General features: G+C 40.1%; 1 pseudogene across 1 annotated transcript; it reads left to right on the top strand.

Annotated features, from left to right (window-relative positions):
* The first annotated feature begins 5,803 nt into the window (after positions 1-5,803).
* LOC116752601 lies at positions 5,804-17,268 on the top strand (annotated as a pseudogene). The gene is made up of 3 exons (XR_004349561.1): positions 5,804-5,809; positions 6,440-7,856; positions 17,176-17,268. The product of XR_004349561.1 is annotated as an uncharacterized LOC116752601 (transcript).
* Positions 17,269-17,484: the final 216 nt, after the last annotated feature.

The following is a 17,484-nucleotide window of genomic DNA, read 5'->3' as shown; positions in this document are numbered from 1 at the left end:
ACAACATTACGGCAGCTATGAATTTGAGTCAGAGAAAGAGGTTTTGTTGAAGATGGGAGACAACTCACTCAATGCGGGCAGGCAGTGATGGGGCCGGAGTCCTCCCTTTCTAATTACATAGCTATTCATTGTAGCTGAAGAGTCTTACTCAAACTGATTAAGGATAAGAAAAGAAGTCAAATCAAAAGCCTTAAAGAAGCAATAAATCCCTTAGCAAAGGAAGGGTGAAGTAAGTTTGTTCTGGGAGAGATGCAGTCACATGTCAAAATCCAAAGCAAAATGGTTGGATCAATCAAAATTTTTGGCCACTGTGATGATCAATTTTATGTATCAACTTGGCTTCACCATGGGATGCCCAGAAATTTGTTCAAACATTATTATGAGTGTGTCTATGAGTGAGGGTGTTTCAGGCTGAGATTAACCTTAGAATCTATAGACTGAGTAAAGCAGATTGCCCTCCCTATAGTGGATTCTTTTGAAGGCTCATCCAATCAGTTGAAGACCCAATAGAACAAAAAGTCTGAGTAAGAGTTAAAACTCCTCCTACCTGACAGCTTGAGCTGCAGGTTGATCTTTTCCTGCCTTCAGACTTGAACTGAAATTCAACTCTTTTGGAGTCTCAAGGCTGCCAGCTTTTGGACAGGAATTTACACCATCAGCTCTCCTGGGTCTCCAGCTTGCCAACCTTGATATGGGGACTCCTCAGCATCCACAGTCATGAGTAAGCCAATTTCTTATAATAAATATCTCAATAGATATGTAGATAGATAGATAGATAATTGGTTCTGTTTCTTGGAAAACCCTGGCTAATACAGCCACTTTAGACCAATCCGTATCTCAGATAGTGAGAGTTCTCGTTATTATATTTAATCCATCAACCTTTCTCAAAAATAGGAAGTTTTCATCTCTAAGCTAATTTCTACTTTCTAAACCTGAACATTCTTATTTTTTTATCAACTACTGTTTTAGCAAAATTCTTTTAAAAAGATGGGGGAAGTAAAGAGTTCTGTTCCTGAATATGTGATACTGAATTAAAGTATGTTTTATGTTGGTCTGAAACATTAGGGTAAACAATGGGTCTCTCTGAAAAAAAAAAATAGCTCATAGACAATACAGTTGAGTGAGTCATAGTTATGGGCACAAAAAGGGAGGACGAGGAGAAGATAGGGAGGAAGAATCGTGGGGGAAGGGAGGGGTAAAGGGAAGGAGGGAGGGACTAATCATATTCCTGACAGACTAGTTTAAAACTATACACATTATAAAAATAAAATATTTTAAAAGTGAAATCGTCATATTTAGCATTGTCTAAGGGCCAGACACTGCATGATTTACATGAATTATAATCTCATTGAACTCTCCAGACAATAGTAGTGAACATTTATAGGACATTTTCTCTTCTACATGCTTTTTGCATATTAACATAAATAATTCAATATGGTTATTATCCTTTATGGCAGATGAGGAAACTGAGGCTTTAGAGAGATTTAAGTTAGCTCTCCTCATTCATGAAAGTGGTCACGTTGGGATTTAAATATGGGAGGTTTGGCTCCAACATCTGTTCTCTTAACCTGCACAATACAGCAGGTTAAGTGTCACCTAAAAAAAGTTACCACCTCTCTGATTCTTGGTTTACTGTCTATAAAAATAAAATAAAAGCTCCTACCTTGCAAACATGTAGCAAGAAAAAGAGATGATTATGGAAAACCTTGGTGTTTGTAGTTCAATAAATGATAGTCATTATCATCATTATTCTTCTTTTGAAGTTTGGCAGAGAGCTCAAAGACCCCAGCCATACAACTTTCCTATTCTGTTTGTTTGTTTGTTTCTAAACGAACAGGCCTAATTAATGAAGAAAATAAAATTCTATGTTGATAGAGGGAAACTGAAACAAAAGAATTGATAGGATAATGAAGGATATCTGGTGCATCTTTACAACAACATAGCCAGGAAGGGAAAAAAATGTTTTCCATTTTACAGGAAAGCAGAATTATCCACTTTTTCTGAAATAAATAAATATAAAATTACTAAAGGGACTTAGCCAAAGGTATACCACTAGTTGGTGACTCAGCAAAGACTAAAATACGTAAGTTTCACTAACATATGACAATCTTTTCAAATACCTTTACAAATCTATTGAGTGTTATGAAGAGTTCTACTCTGGGAGAATAATAACATTTTATGCCACTGTCGACAGGAAAAAAAAAAAAAAGAAAAGAAACACACAACCTAAAATTTGCAAGTTATGTTTTATTCAGTGACTGTACTGAGGACTATAGCCTGGGTAGACAACCTCTCAGATAGCTCTGAAGAAATGTTCCAAAGAGGTAAGTGAGGAGCCAGGATATATAGGAGTTTTTGCTGGGAAAAAAACAAGTAGTAGAACATCAAAAGTTACTGCTAATCAAAAAGAAAAAAAAGACAAAAACCCCCCAGACTTCTCAAGTTAATGATTCTAGTGCTTTTCTATGTACAGGAAGATGCAGGAGTCTGGGCTCACTGAAATTATTTCTTTAATATGCATCTTAATTATCTAGAGCCAGTATCCTGTTTTTCTCCATCCTGAATTCCCCTCAGGGAACATCAGTGGGGCAGCTCCAGTGGCTGATGGAGGGCAACATTGTTTACTGAAATGAAAGGCATCACTTTTTTTGTCACGCTATCATAAAAATAAGTAGTGCTAATCTAACAATGTTTAAAAAAAATAAGGAAGGTTAATCTGCACGTAGTGAAAGCAAACCAGAAAGAAGTAAATAAAATTTGCTTCAAATTTCTGTTCTTGCTTTTAAATACTCACATCTGTTACTGCTTTTCTTTCTTTTCCCCCTCCTGATAGTAAGATCAATAGAAGAGAATAAGAGTTAATACATAAAGGGAGATATTGCTGATATAGTTAGTTGGAGCCTTATTCTTTTCTCTTGATTCCTCTGATATTCCATTGTCTTCTCTGTCTTGTCCAAATAGATGTAGATACACTTTGGACATTGTATCAAAAGGCAGCATTTGAGGCTGCTTTAGAATAAATTCTTCAGAAAACCTTTGTCAAACTGGTCTTACTGCTGCTCTGGGAATTTCTGTGTTGTTCTCTTGGGGTCTCTTTATTGCTAAGAACAGCTTTTAAGGTCAAGAATTGTGCCTATTATGATACATCTCATATGTTTGTTAATGATTAATGGGACAATTAGTCCCTTAATGAAATACTGCTTTTCCAATTTTTAGAATAAACTACTGACTCTCATTACTATTATGATCTTTATTCTAATATTAAAAGTAAGAATGGTTAAATGTTAGGGTCTTTCCATTAAAGACTTCAGCCTAAGCACTGCATCTCTGTTAAATTATAATCAGTGATTTGGAGCAATTACACTCATTCTGCTAGAACACGGCCACATAGGAACTCAAAAAATATATGAATTAGGAAAGAAGGAAGGAAGGAAGGAAGAGAGGGAGGGAAGGAGGGGGAAGGGAGGGAGGAAGGGCAATCCTGCTTTTGCCATTCACTTTATAAGAGAGGAGCTGAGTATTTTTAGATTCAGGGGTGTCTCTCCAAAGCATCCCAAAGGTACTCAGTCATGATGTTTGGATTCGTAATTGCTAAAAAGTCATGGAGGAGGTAGCTGGGTCACTGAAAGGAAGGGAAGGAAGATAGAGTTTTACTAACAAAGTAGGAGAGATGTCAATGGACAGAAGAGGAGATCCTGAAAGATGGTGTTTAGAGAAGGAGGAATTGGGGGACGGAGGGGAGGAGTAGGGAGTGGGGGAGATAGAGAACTATACAATTACTTTGTAAACAGTGGCTCTTTTAATTTTTCAGAAGAACCCCATGGAGGCAATATTATTTCCACTTCATAGATGAGAAAACTAAGGTACAGAAATACTAGACAAGTTGTCTCAGACTACAGTTTCTTAGTAGAAAAGATGTTAGTAGAACCAGACTTTGCCCCAAAGTACATACTCTTTCTACCATGCCACCCTGGGCAGGTTTGGAGCTTGAGAAAACTCACATTTCAGGCTATTAATTTTGGTCCCCTGGAGGTAAGACCATTTTCAGGCTGGTCATTTTCAGTGGATTCTCACATCATGTCCTTTCTCCTTCCCGGTGTTCTGAACTCCAGAGATATTCCAAACAAACTTTCTGGGTCATAAATACAGATTTTACAAAGTGATCTTATTTTTTCCCTGTAATATCTGTCCTCAAACTTCCCAGGTTACCTTGAGAGCATATAGTCTTTTATTACTTTTAACTTTGATTACTTTATAAAGTTTTCTACTCCAGCAAGCATGTGTCCTTTAGTTCTTCAACAGCTGCTTTATGATAATGATGATGAAAGGCCTGGTTCCAAATGTTCAGTTGATACAATTAGAATTACTTTATATTCTTAACATTCTTACATTCTAAAAAATTTTGCCTGCTTCTTCAAATCTTATTCCCTTTTCTATAAGCTGTGGTATGTCTTAACCATTTGTTATCTCACTATTTCTAGTTATCAGCACAAAGGGAGGATCCTCTCTGTAGGAAAAATAACATTATCTTTTCTTTGTTTTGTTTTTAATATCCAACTCATCTGTGGCTATACACCACTTTTCTAATGTTGCTTGTACCTTTGTTTCTTGATTTTTTCTTGTTCTTTGCAATAAATAAGTTTTTAATTTCATTGATCAGTTCTCCTTTTTATTTTTCGATTTCATTAATTTCTGCTTTTATTTATTATTATTATTTTTTTGCAGTACGCGGGCCTCTCACTGTTGTGGCCTCTCCCGTTGTGGAGCACAGGCTCCAGACGCGCAGGCTCAGGGGCCATGGCTCACGGGCCCAGCCGCTCCACAGCATGTAGGATCTTCCCGGACCGGGGCACAAACCCGTGTCCCCTGCATCGTCAGGCGGACTCTCAACCACTGCGCCACCAGGGAAGCCCTCTGCTTTTATTTTTAACATGAGTTAACACAATTTTTTGTAATTTCTTCTGAGCTTCTTGGTTTGTACCTTGTTTTGCAATAAATACATTGAACGTTGTATGGTTTTTCTATATTCTCCTGACTTTATGTAGGATTTTTGTTTTTCTTCTGTTTCTAATGTAGCTTCCCATTTGTGTTTCCCTTTAACCTACGTTTAAAGTATTCTTAAATTTCCAATTGTGCTATGTCAATCAGGGGGAAATGAGCTGTGTATGATTTCTGCCACTTAAAATATGTCTACCTAATAAAAAAAAGTGTCCATCTTTATTTTGTGATCTAGTTAAGTTTTGAGAATGTTCTGTTTGTAATAAAAAAAAAAACACCGGGGCTTCCCTGGTGGCACAGTGGTTGAGAAGCTGCCTGCCAATGCAGGGGATATGGGTTCGAGCCCTGTCTGGGAAGATCCCACATGCCGCAGAGCAACTGGGCCCGTGAGCCACAACTACTGAGCCTGCGCATCTGGAGCCTGTGCTCCGCAACGAGAGGCCGCGACAGTGAGAGGCCCGCGCACCGCGATGAAGAGTGGCCCCTGCTTGCCACAACTAGAGAAAACCCTCTCACAGAGATGAAGACCCAACACAGCCAAAAATAAATAAATTTATTAAAAAAAAAAAACAAAAACCTATTCTCCATTTGGGGGTGCAAAGATATACATAAAGGTGTATCTGTGTGTGGTTATATTACATATGTCATTTAAGATTATTTTTAATGGCCTAGATGCTTCTGCAAGCTATAGCAGTTTTTCCCCACCTACAGTTCAAATAATTGCAAGGTCTCATAGCCATTTCACAAACTTTGGGCAGGAAGAGACCTATTTCTATACTCCCACAAATGTACAATCACGGGGAGTATGGGGGTAGGCATGTCACAATCTGATAAGAAAACTAGATAATGAATAATGAGACCTAAAAACCAGTGTAAATAGTATTGACACCACCGCAGTAGGGGCTTGGCAACCTGAACAAGTCACTCCTCAGGGTTTCTATTTCCTCATCTCCCAATGGGGGTGGTCATACTTGTGCTGCCAACATGACAAGGTTTGTCAGGAGAAGCCAGAAGATAAGGAATGTGAACAACATAAAGTGGTAAATAAAAAATATTAGCAGAGGTTGCTACCATTTAGATACAAGACACAGAAAAGATAACGGCGTAAAACGGCCAACACAGATGCTCCAAGGTGCTCGGTTTCCATTGGTTCCCTTCCCTGGCCCCAACCACTTTCGGCTTCCTTTGGGGACACCTCCCCCCGGCTTGCAGTAACCCCCACCCAGTTACATGAATCTCTCTCTTCGTTGCACCGGCAGGTTGGAACCTGCTGGAAGCGCGTTGTGAAGTGAACGGAAACCTGCCCGCAGCTAAAATTCGCGCTTCAACACAATGAGGCCGAGCGTGTGCAACGTGTCCTCCTTAGGCGATGGGGGCTGACGGGCAGATGTTGCCCGAATGCTCATTAATCAAAAGACTCTTTCGCCCTGGACCCCACTAGGTCTTGGGCAGAGTCTCGGCTACAGAGATATCGGGGCTAGGAGCCTCAAGGTCCTCTGCGCTCTCAGCAAGCAGCCACGGCGTTCAATCTAAGCACTGTGTCCTTGGTAGAAAAGGAATCGATGGTGTTCTGGACGCTGGTTTTCAGGGAAGATGCTCTTCGCGGTCCCGCGCCTCCCCGGGAAGATAATTGAGCGCCGAGCGCGAGCGCTGGGGTCGCCGGTCCGGGAGCCGCGGCAGCCTGCGCCGCGAGTGTAGGCAACGAACCTCCCAGCCCTCTCTCCCCAATTTGCCTTCCTGCCGCAGTCCGGCCCCAAATTCTCTTCACTTGTGAGTGAGCACACACAAGTTCGCTGGGCACGATCCTTCCATCTGCTTCCCCGAGGGGGTCCAGCCTTTCAACGATTAACCGCCCAGCCAACGGGGAGGGGGGAAGGTGCTGGATGGAGGGAGTGGGGCGGGGAGAGGCGTTTTGCACGTTCAAAGGCACCAAAATTAACTGCCAAAGCTAAAAGGGTTTGTTTTCTTCCGTTTTTGACAGACGAATGCGGTGGGATGCCTGCTGGGCCGACTGCCGCCCCGGCCCGGAGCCCTGGGCTCACTTCGCAGCTTGCCGCTGAGTTTCAGACCGCAGTCCTCAGCATCCGCCCGGCTTCACCCCCTTGCCGAAGTCTGCAGATCGATGGATGCTGGGCGCAGGCTTTCCCTGGGCAGGTTGACGTTGGCTTAGGCTAAAGCCCCAAAGCTCCCACCTTCGCCTCCTGTTTATCTGCCCGCTCCCACCACTACCACCGAAGTACGTGCCCCTCCGGTAGCGTCGGGGCTCCGATCCGAGCGAGGGGGAGGGCGCCTCCCCACCCCCTCCTGCCCATCCCCGCCGCGACTCGGGGTTTTACTGCAGCAGCCGGAGGTGACAGCGACGCCTTAGCCTGCTCCGTTGCTCTCAGAGCCCCGGCTTCCCCTGCATCCGGAAAGCACCCCCTCCTGAGAGGCTCTTCCCCGGAGAAGTACTAACGAGCTACAGGAAACCAAATTTTAAAATGTAGAAGTCGCTGGGCTGCATTCCTCCGAGGACGAGCCTGGTCGCCCAGGACTGAGAGTGGCAGCGTGTGGGAAGTTGGGACCATAGAGCAAGGGGGGAGGGGAGTGGTGCAGCCGGCATTCTCTTCTGGAAGGAGTCGTTGGGAGCAGTGCGGTTGGACACAAGTTTGCCTGGGAGTGTTTTCCTTTTGTCAATAATTAATCACCGGAATCAGTCTGGCAGAATTGGAGTTTTAGCAATAGTGCAGAGGGCGGGGCCAAACACCTAACTCTTGGAGCCTCGAGGCGCCCAGCGCAGTGGGAAGCTCGCAGCAGTTGGGGAGAAGCCAAAGCACTGGTGCTCACCTAAGCCGCAAGGAGATACACCCAACTGGGAGGTAAGCATCTTCCATCTTCCAAATATCTGCTTGAACTGTAAAGTAGCTTTAGAAGGATAGAATTCCTGTCTTTATAAAGAAAAAATAATACCAAGCCATAATGCAATGTACCAGCTTATTATTTAACTGCGTTAAAATTTTTTAAGAATTGAATGGGCTTTTCCATTTGCCTTTAACTATGTTAGAAACTAAGATGTTTCACTCAACAGAAGTCAAACTTTATTATTAAAACTTTCCCAGCCAGAAGAAGAGAAAATTACTTTGTTAATTACTTTCATTATTTATCTTTGTGTAGTTCAGTAATAACTATTCAGAGACATGTCATTGGGAGGTGCTTGATTTCATTCTTAAATATTCATCTTTATCTTGTTTCATGCTCTTATACAATATTTTTTGCCCATAAGCTACTTGAGCCAATAATACACACAAGTCAACTGACCAAAAAGTGAAGAGTTCCCAACAAGGAATACATTTTAACATTTTTTCATGATTATTACGCAGGATGTATTTTCTTAAAGATGATTGTGTTCATTTATAAGTAACTAGACTTCTAAACCCAAGGAGAAAGGTACATATAGATAACTTTGACATGCGGGTGGGGATGTGGTATAATAAAGAAGGGTTTAGATAAGAGCAGAAATTCTAGATCTGTTTCAACTAAAATGACATTCAACTGGTTGGCAATGAACATATGAACCCAGCCCTTGATCAAATAAAGAATTTGAAGAATTGTTAAATGTAAATCTTAGCCTTAAAACTACAAATAAATGCACCAGGGAAGTTGGGAAAATTGTTTTTCTACAAGACTTTGTGGCCCAGTAGTTCTTTTGAATTAAACAAAAGTTAAGAAATACATGATCAATTTTGCTTGTGAATTTTTTAGATTAGTGCATAAAACTAATGAGGTTTGAATAATTTGATTTTCACGTCTAAATTATTTCTATGCTTTTTAAAACAGGCATCATTCTGATGACTGTTTCAATGGCTGTGATGGTTTTGCACATAGATTCCTAGAGCAACAACAAACATATGAAATGTACTGTCACCCTCATTACCCAAAGATTTCTATACAACTATTTAATAACAATAAATTAACAGTGGTTCGTCAAACCAAATGGGTGGGCATTCTAGAAATTTAGTGGATATGAAGTTGAAAGTCAACCAATTCTCAACTTCAACTGGTTTTCTTAATCCACTGTTTGTAAATTTGCAAATACTTTTGTAAAAAACTGTCCTTTGTAATTCTATATCTACTATGTCAGTATAAACTATTTCACCACCAAGTATACAAGATGCAAAATCTTCATTAAAAATTATCCAAATGGGACTCAACTTCCAGAATGGTGGTATGAGGAGCTCTGTGAACCCACCCCTTAGCAAAACAACAATACTATAACTTTAAAATTACGGTTGAAAATTGTAGGTACACAACTATTTAGTCTCTAGAAATTGTCCTGAGGAAATACAACAAATGTAGAAAATTTTGTTCAAGACAATCCACTACATTTCCATAAGAACAGCAAGAGTTTGGATTTTGAACCACAACTCACTTCCCTGCCAATTCCACCTGGATGTGATGGTGTTCCACTCTGAGGGGGGGTACAGCCAAGAACACAGGACTCCCTCTCAGCCTAGATCCCAGCATAGGGCTATGGTATATCCCTGGGAAAGCAGGCCACAAGCAACTCATCCACCACCAGTGTTGCAGAAGCTCTACCCTAGGCAAGAGCATGTGAAACATCTGAGGCTCTCCTTCCAACCATCCCGCATTCTTAATGCAAAAGAGGAAAAACTCAACAACTAAAAGACAAATAATCCATTTAAAAATGGGCAAGGGGTTTTAGACATTTCTCTAAAGAAGAGGTACAAACGGCCAATCACCGAAGAGGTTCTTACTATCATTTAGTCATTAGGGAAATGAATATCAAAAACACAAGATACCACTTCACATCAACCAAAATGGCTATAATCAAAAAGAAAGAAAATAACAATTGTTGGAGAGGAGGTGGAGAAATTAGAACCATCATATATTGCTGGTGGGAATGTAAAATGGGTGAGTTGCTGTGGAAGATAAGTTGGTAGTTCCTCAAAAAGTTGAACATAGAGTTACCATATAACCCAGCCGTATAACCCATATAATTCCACTCCTAGGTATTATCCAAGAGAACTGAAAATCTAGGTCCCTGTAAGAACTTGTGCACAAATGTTCACTGAAGCATTATTCATAATAGCCAAAAAGTGAAGATAACCCAAGCATCCATTGACTGATGAATGGATAGATAAAATGAGATACGGAATGGAATGATGGAATATTATTCAGCAATAAAAAGGAATAAAGTACTGATATGTACTATGGCATGGATGAACATCGAAAAGATTATGCTAAGTGAAAGACTATATATTGTGTGATTCCATTTATATAACATCCACAATAGGCAAACCTATAGAGACAGAAAGTAGATTAGTGGTTGCATATGGCTGGAGGGGATGGGAGTGGCAATGAGCAGGAATAGGGAGTCACTGCTAAAGGGTACAAGGCATCTTTTGGGGTTAACAAAAATGGTCTAAAATTGATTAGTAATCGTTGCATAACTTTGAGTATACTAAAAACCACTGAATTGTGTGCTCTGGGTGAATTGTATGGTGTTTGAATTATATCTCAATAAAGCTGTTAAAAGAACATGTGGGTTTAGAACTTGGAGTTCATGAATCTTCATGTACCACCAGACCAATAGTTTGTGTGAAGATCTTTCCTAAGGGCCACATGAGATAGATGAAATAATTGAGTGACACAGGGGATACATATTATATGATTTGTATATGTTTACACACCTGCCCAAGCTTTTCTCTGTTTAGAAATGTCAAATGTCATTGATGCAGTCTTATAGAGAATTTGTTTGCAATGCCCTAACTTTTTGGACTCATCCACTCATTATATTAATCCAAGCTCAGCGAGGCCAGCTGTTCCTCCTGTTTCTAGATAAGTCTAGTTCTTTATCAGTTCTTTAGGCCAGTTGTTGAGAGAGGCCACAATGGGTGAGAGAGGGAGGGTACCTGAATCTCAGCCAAAAGTGTACTTGTCTGCCACGAAGACTAACCCGGTTTCACTTGCACTAGATTGGCCCGGAAGTAGAAGTCTTGGGGGTAAAGGAAGAGCTGGAGCGGCCACTGTAGTACTCAGAACACACTGACATGTCACTGCTAGGAAGCATCTCCAGTGATTATAATAATCTCAAATATAGAAGCTCCCAAATAATTAATATTCTCCTCTATTCATCTTCTATATTTTGTGTTCCCATAAACTACCTGATCCTGTAAAGAACTGTGGAATTGGATGATAATGCTTTGTCCATAAATAGGAATATAAAATTAGTGAGTCTGAGTTTCATGGGGGGTATAAGCAACACCTGAACTTGTTGCCAGCAACAGTTATGAGTACACTGAGCCAAAGTATACCTTTAGCTTTAGGGATTCAAATAAGTCTACCTGCATCAGGAAACCTCAAGATTTTCCATTCTCTCCAGGCCAAGTTTATCCTTCCATGCACAAGTTTAGAAGAGCATACCATGCTGATGAAAATGGGTTTCACGCAGCTTTCGACCATCAAAGCTTTTGTAGAGATCCTATTGTCATATCTTGTCAGATTTCTAAAAAATAATTTTAAATGTCCAACCAGTTGTCTATAAATTAAGTACATGTAGGAAAAACCTGATCATAGTTATTACTTATTAATATTGCTTTGATTAGGATTAATAATGCTTTAATTCAACATATTTATTGTGCATCTACCCTGCACCAGGACAATTCTAGGTCCTGGATGAGTAAAACAAAACAGACAAAAATTCCTACCCTTCAGGGGCTCAAATTCTAGAGGGGCTGTCATATAAATACATAATTTTTAAGTGAATTATACAGTGTATGAGTAGGAGATAAGGGCTCTGGAGAAAAACTAAGCAGGGAAGGGAACGAGGTACAATTTTAAATTGTGGCATCAGGCTAGGAAGTAAAATTATGTAATTAGATAATATAAAGGTCACGTATGGGATGGGCTGTAAGGATTACCTGCTCCAAGTTAACTTCTCCCCCGAGGAGCTTTGGTTTCCCCTTCCCGTCAGCATTGTTTTACTACCTTGGATTTACTGCTGTTTCACCAAAGAAAATATTACATTAGCCCCAACATTCCAAGCAAGCACGAGGAAGACATAACTTCATGTGTTTTCTAAAGAACTACAACCTAAATAAAACACCGCCTTATGACAACAAAAATTCTTGTTATGGGAAACCATTAGCCTGGGCTTTCAGTTTTCTCGTGGCCTTTCTCTCTTGCTTTGCCCTGGATTCGTGCAGTCTGCCAGAGGATTGTGTGGTAAATAATTAAGGACCACTTTCCCAAAGCTAACACCTTTTGAAAGAGTGAAGAGGGTGGGGGAGAGTTTGAGAGAAAGAAAAATTTCTAGGACACTCTGGAAAGGTGAAAGGAGAACAAATCTTTCAGAACTACATAACAGAGCATGGAACCCCACAGATCAACTGGAAAAAAGGAGAAAAGCAACCAGAGAGCCTCTGCTTTCCCAGACCGTCCTAGAATCTCTCCTCAGGGCACCTGGCTTAAAAGATACCTGAGGACACATTGTTCTAGTAAAATATAATGGGTGTGGCAGATCTCCTGAAATAGAACTTTTAGAAAATGGCTTAAAAGGGAGCAAGGACTTGATTTTTTTTTTTTTAAGTCAAAAGGGAACATTTATTTCAGGCTTGAGGAGAAGCATTTGAATCAAATTAGAAATAAGTCAAAAACCTCCCTGTTATAAAGGAGCTATTATGGAGCATTAGAATTCTCATTCATTTAGTTAACAGATTTTAATTGAGCAGCCACTATGTGCCAAGTACTGGGGGAATAACACCGACCTTTCTTTCCTGAGAAAGGTCAAAGACCTTTCTTTCTTGAGGTTACCTTATATGCTTTTTGTTACAAAATAGTCAAAGCACACACCGTGATGAGGACAGAACTCTTTTTTAAATTGGGGTTTAGCTGTTTTACAATGTTGTTAGTTTCTAGTGTACAGTGAAGTGGAGTTCCCTGTGCTACACAGCAGGTTCTCATTAGTTATCTATTTTATACATATTAGTTTATATGTCAATCCCAATCTCCCAATTCATCCCACCCCTCATTTCTCCCCTTGATGTCCATACGTTTGTTCTCTATGTCTGTGTCTCTATTTCTGCCTTGCAAACTGGTTCATCTTTTTGACCTGCCTGTCCTGATACCCCCTTCTAGGCTGGGTTAGAGCCTCTTTCTATGCCCCAGAGTACCCTACACTTCCCTATCATAGCACTTATCGCACTGTGTAGGACACTTGTGTAATTGTCTCTCTTCTCTAGAAAGTGGCCTGAGGAGAGTGAGTACGTCAGTCTTATTCATAGTTTATATCCCTAGTACATGCTTACTGAATATTTGATTGGATGGATAGATGGATGGATGGATGCATGCATGCATGCATGGTGATTTGCCAGGTTGTAACCAGAGGTCTTTGCATACAGAGGCAGCCTGGCGGAGTAGTAATTAAGAGTGTGTGCTCTACATTAACTGTGAGACTTTGGGTTAATATTGAAATTTCCCAATGCCTCAGTTTCCTCATTTGTAAAATGGGTATAGAAATAGTGCCTCTATTATAATGTTGTTAAGTGAACTGTCTAAGGTAATACATATAAAGTTCTGGGACATAAGTTGCTCAATAAATATCCGCTATTATTACTGATACAGAATGGCAGTTTCCTGGGTGACCGTTTGCTACTCAAATATTGCATCCCTGCCCTTTCAGCTCTATTATAAGATCGAAGGATGTCCATTAGGAATTCTAAACTAAAGGTATCACTTTGGGTTCAAGATCTCTGAAAAGATTATAAAGAGAATTTGGGAATGAATATAAGTAGAATATTGAACAAGAAAATTTGAAGGACTAGAAAAAGAAAGAAGGAAAAAAGCTCAAGATGGCACGTCCAAAGCAATTTTTCTGGGGCAAAAATACCTCTACTGCTCTCACACCCACCAGCCAAAGTGCCAGTTCATCTCTGTTCTGGAACATACTTGTGCCTCACAGAATGTCATGCTCAATAAATGTTCACTGATGCAGAAGAAGACAGAAAAATGGGAAAAAAATTTTATTTGAAGTCAAGCCTTATCTAAACCTAAGAGTGTTATATTGTCTTTTTTGCTTCTTTTGAAAGTTTGATAATCCTCTTTTTGTATAAGATCTTTAGTCAGAATTATCCTAGTGCCTCCTCACATGCAGTGTTTATCTATTACCTTCTAAATAAGATGAAATGCTAACCTGTGACCATCTATGGAAACCTACTAACTTTAATACTTCCCTCTACTGCTATTAAAGAGAATTCTCTTGGCCTCTTCCCCAAACATGGGGGAATCTCATGTTTTTATCTTCTTCTAAGAATAGTAAACTGCTTCTTAGTTGCAGCATGCAGACTCTTAGTTGTGGCATGTGGACTTCTTAGTTGCAGTGTGCGAACTCTTAGTTGTGTCATGCATGTGGGATCTAGTTCACCAACCAGGGATCAAACCCAGGCCCCCTGCATTGGGAGCTCAGAGTCTTACCCACTGGACCACCAGGGAAGTCCCAGTCATTAAATTTTTAATAGGATATTTTATTGTCTAAAACTTTAAACAAAGAAAAAAATCAGTCAGGTTGGTCTAGTTCTGGTCTTGATGGGCAGGAAAATCAGGTTATATTTCAGGACAAAAATGTTGTTCCACAGGTTTCCTCCATTTAAGAGGAAACCCTGATGCAAACACAAAACATGATATGGTACCCTCTCCCCACCCCCATGACCTACAGGGCAAATTTTTTCTCCGAGACTCATGTGAGTCACCATTTTACCTACTTAACATCATTTGTGTCTTATGGGTTCAATAGAGTCACCTGAAAGGAATCTCTTAGGAGAAGAAATAAAATGCATGTAGAAAATAAGAGGAACAAATAATATTGTGATAAAAGTTACCAGCTTTGAGCCATTACTAAAACCAGGCACCATTAAGCATCCTTTACCAATGTTGTGTAATCTTCACAACAACACAGAAATGACTAACCATCTCTTTGTTAGTGATGTTGTAACTGATGTTTACAGAGGTTAAACAACACCCAGAATAACACACTATAGCAAACTCCAGTTTGCCAATTTCAAAATCCATATTCTTTTATTATGGAAAAAAATTTAATGAAGCAAATCATTCTCCAATGGGATACTGAATGCTCTTATAGAAGTAGTACCTTAGATGTGATGAAAGCTTAGTAATCTCTTCTTAAACCCTTCCTTCTGATGGGTAGCAACCCTCGGAAGGTGCTGTCTAGACTCTGTTTGAACAGTTCCCTAATGGAATTCTCACTACTTCAATCAGCCAACACTTTCCCCTTTAGATTACTCTTACTGTTTAAAGTTTTTCCTGAGTTTTTTGTTTTTGTTTTTGGCCACACCACACAGCTTGCAGGATCTTAGTTCCCCGACCAAGGATTGAGCCCAGGCCACCGCAGTGAAAGCATCGAGTCTGAACCACTGGACCGCCAGGGAATTCGCCAGGTTTTCCTGAGATTAACCTCTGAAAACAATAAAACAATTCCAAACCTTTCCCTCCATAATAGCTTGTAACACCATTTAAAACCTCTTAGATCTTTTAAGACCTCCTTGATATGTCCCTCCCCCAAAATCTTCTTGCAATGTTTCCCATTGGAAACCTTCCAGATTTTCGCCATCTAGCTTCCTGAGGATGTGCTCAACTTGCTGGAGTGACTATTTGCAGCAGCTAGAAGGATGCTAATCAAAGCCAAGAGCTGGTGGCACAGTACTTCTATAAATACATAAGAATATTAGTGCTATGGTCTGGAACGTGTCCTCCCAAAATTCATATGTTGAATCCTAACCACCAAAGGAGATGGTATTAGGAGGTGGGTCCTTTGGGAGGGAGGTGCTTAGGTCGCGAGAATGGGACCTTCATGATGACATTAGTGTTCTTAGGGCTCCAGAGAGATCCCTTGTCCCTTAGACCATGTGAGGACACAGCCAGAAGGTGGCAGCTAGGAACAGGAAGAGGACCTTCACCAGACCGCAACCGTGCTGGCGCCTTGATCTTAGACTTCCTAGTCTCCAGAACCGTGAGAAATGAATTTCTGTTGTTTATAAGTCACCCAGTCTGTGGTATTTTGTTATAACAGTCCAAACAGATTAAGACAATTGGATCACTTATTTGTCAACCATTTCACAACACTATTGGCTCATAATGAACTTGAAGTCAAGTAAAATTCCTTAGTCTTTTTTATTTGAACTGATCGTGGGCCACATTTTTCCCTATCTTACCCTTGGACAATTGACTTTTTGAACTGAAGAACAAGACTTTGTATTTTTCCCAAAGTTTTACCCTCAGTCACTTTTGGGACTCTGTAACCTGCTAAGTCTTTTAGAACTCCACCCCATAACTTTGGTTCATCTGCAAATTTGATCACCCTTACTTTCTATGACATAATTCAGATGGAAAAAGATGCTACAATGGTCAGGACAAAATGCAGAGCCCTGGAGCTCACCACTGAAGACCCACTCACCATCTTTATAATGCTTCCCCATTTACAAAACACTTTCACAAATATTATTTCATTTAATTCTTACAATTATCCTGTGGGAAATATATTATCATCATTCTATATTTGAGAACAAAGATTCAGAAAGACTATCTAACATGCCTGATGTGACACAGCTAATAAATGACAAAATAGGAAACAAGGCTTAGGGCTTCTGACTGTTTCCGGTGCCTTTTCAAAGATGGATGTTTAAATACAGTGATTAACCTAATCTCTTTTTCCTTTTTTTCCCCCACATAGATATCAACAGAGACTAATTAAAATTATGAAACACTTTCTACAAACAGAATCTCACCCGGAAACCTAGTGTATAAAGCAGATTTTTAAGCAGGCTACTCTGGTAGAAGTGAGATGTGAGATGTGAGGCTCTTAGCTTCTGTCTCTTTGTCCCATCTGGGGCCTCTCCTCAACCCTGCCATAGATGGTAATGTGGCACCTTATAGCCCTCAGAGTACATTGGGAAATCACTAGCCGATGGCATGTCCTCAAACTAAACTTCTCTAAAAATAAATTTTAAAATAAGGCTAGCTTGTGATGCTTTGTTTTTATAATACATTCTAAAATTTTGTGGGAGATCATCTCTCTAAGAGGTTTAATAATCTTTTACACAGAATAGAATTGTTTTAAAGTTTGAAGGCATCTGGGTTTATTTAATTCAAATATTAATTTCACAGATGAAGAAGCTGCAACCCAGAGAGGAGAAGTAACACACACAGAATCATTCCTCAGGAAAGCAAGGACAAGAACCCAGACCTGGACCCTTCCAGGCAGGTAGATTCTTCTGATTGATTATATCATAGAGTCCCGCTTTTAGAAATCTGTCCCTTTTGCCTATAAGATGACATCTTTAACAAGATGAAGCTTCTGGTTCTCGCTTAAGCAACCAAGAAACATTTATGATATACTTGATATTATAATGGCATTTAAGATGATACAAAGGAGTGAAATGTGGCAATTAGCTTTAGTAACGAGGCCTTGAAACA

Source organism: Phocoena sinus, chromosome 4 (assembly GCF_008692025.1).
Source record: "Phocoena sinus isolate mPhoSin1 chromosome 4, mPhoSin1.pri, whole genome shotgun sequence".
NCBI lineage: Eukaryota > Metazoa > Chordata > Mammalia > Artiodactyla > Phocoenidae > Phocoena > Phocoena sinus.
Note: the sequence above shows the minus strand (reverse complement) of the source record. Positions and strands in the feature narration are given on the sequence as shown.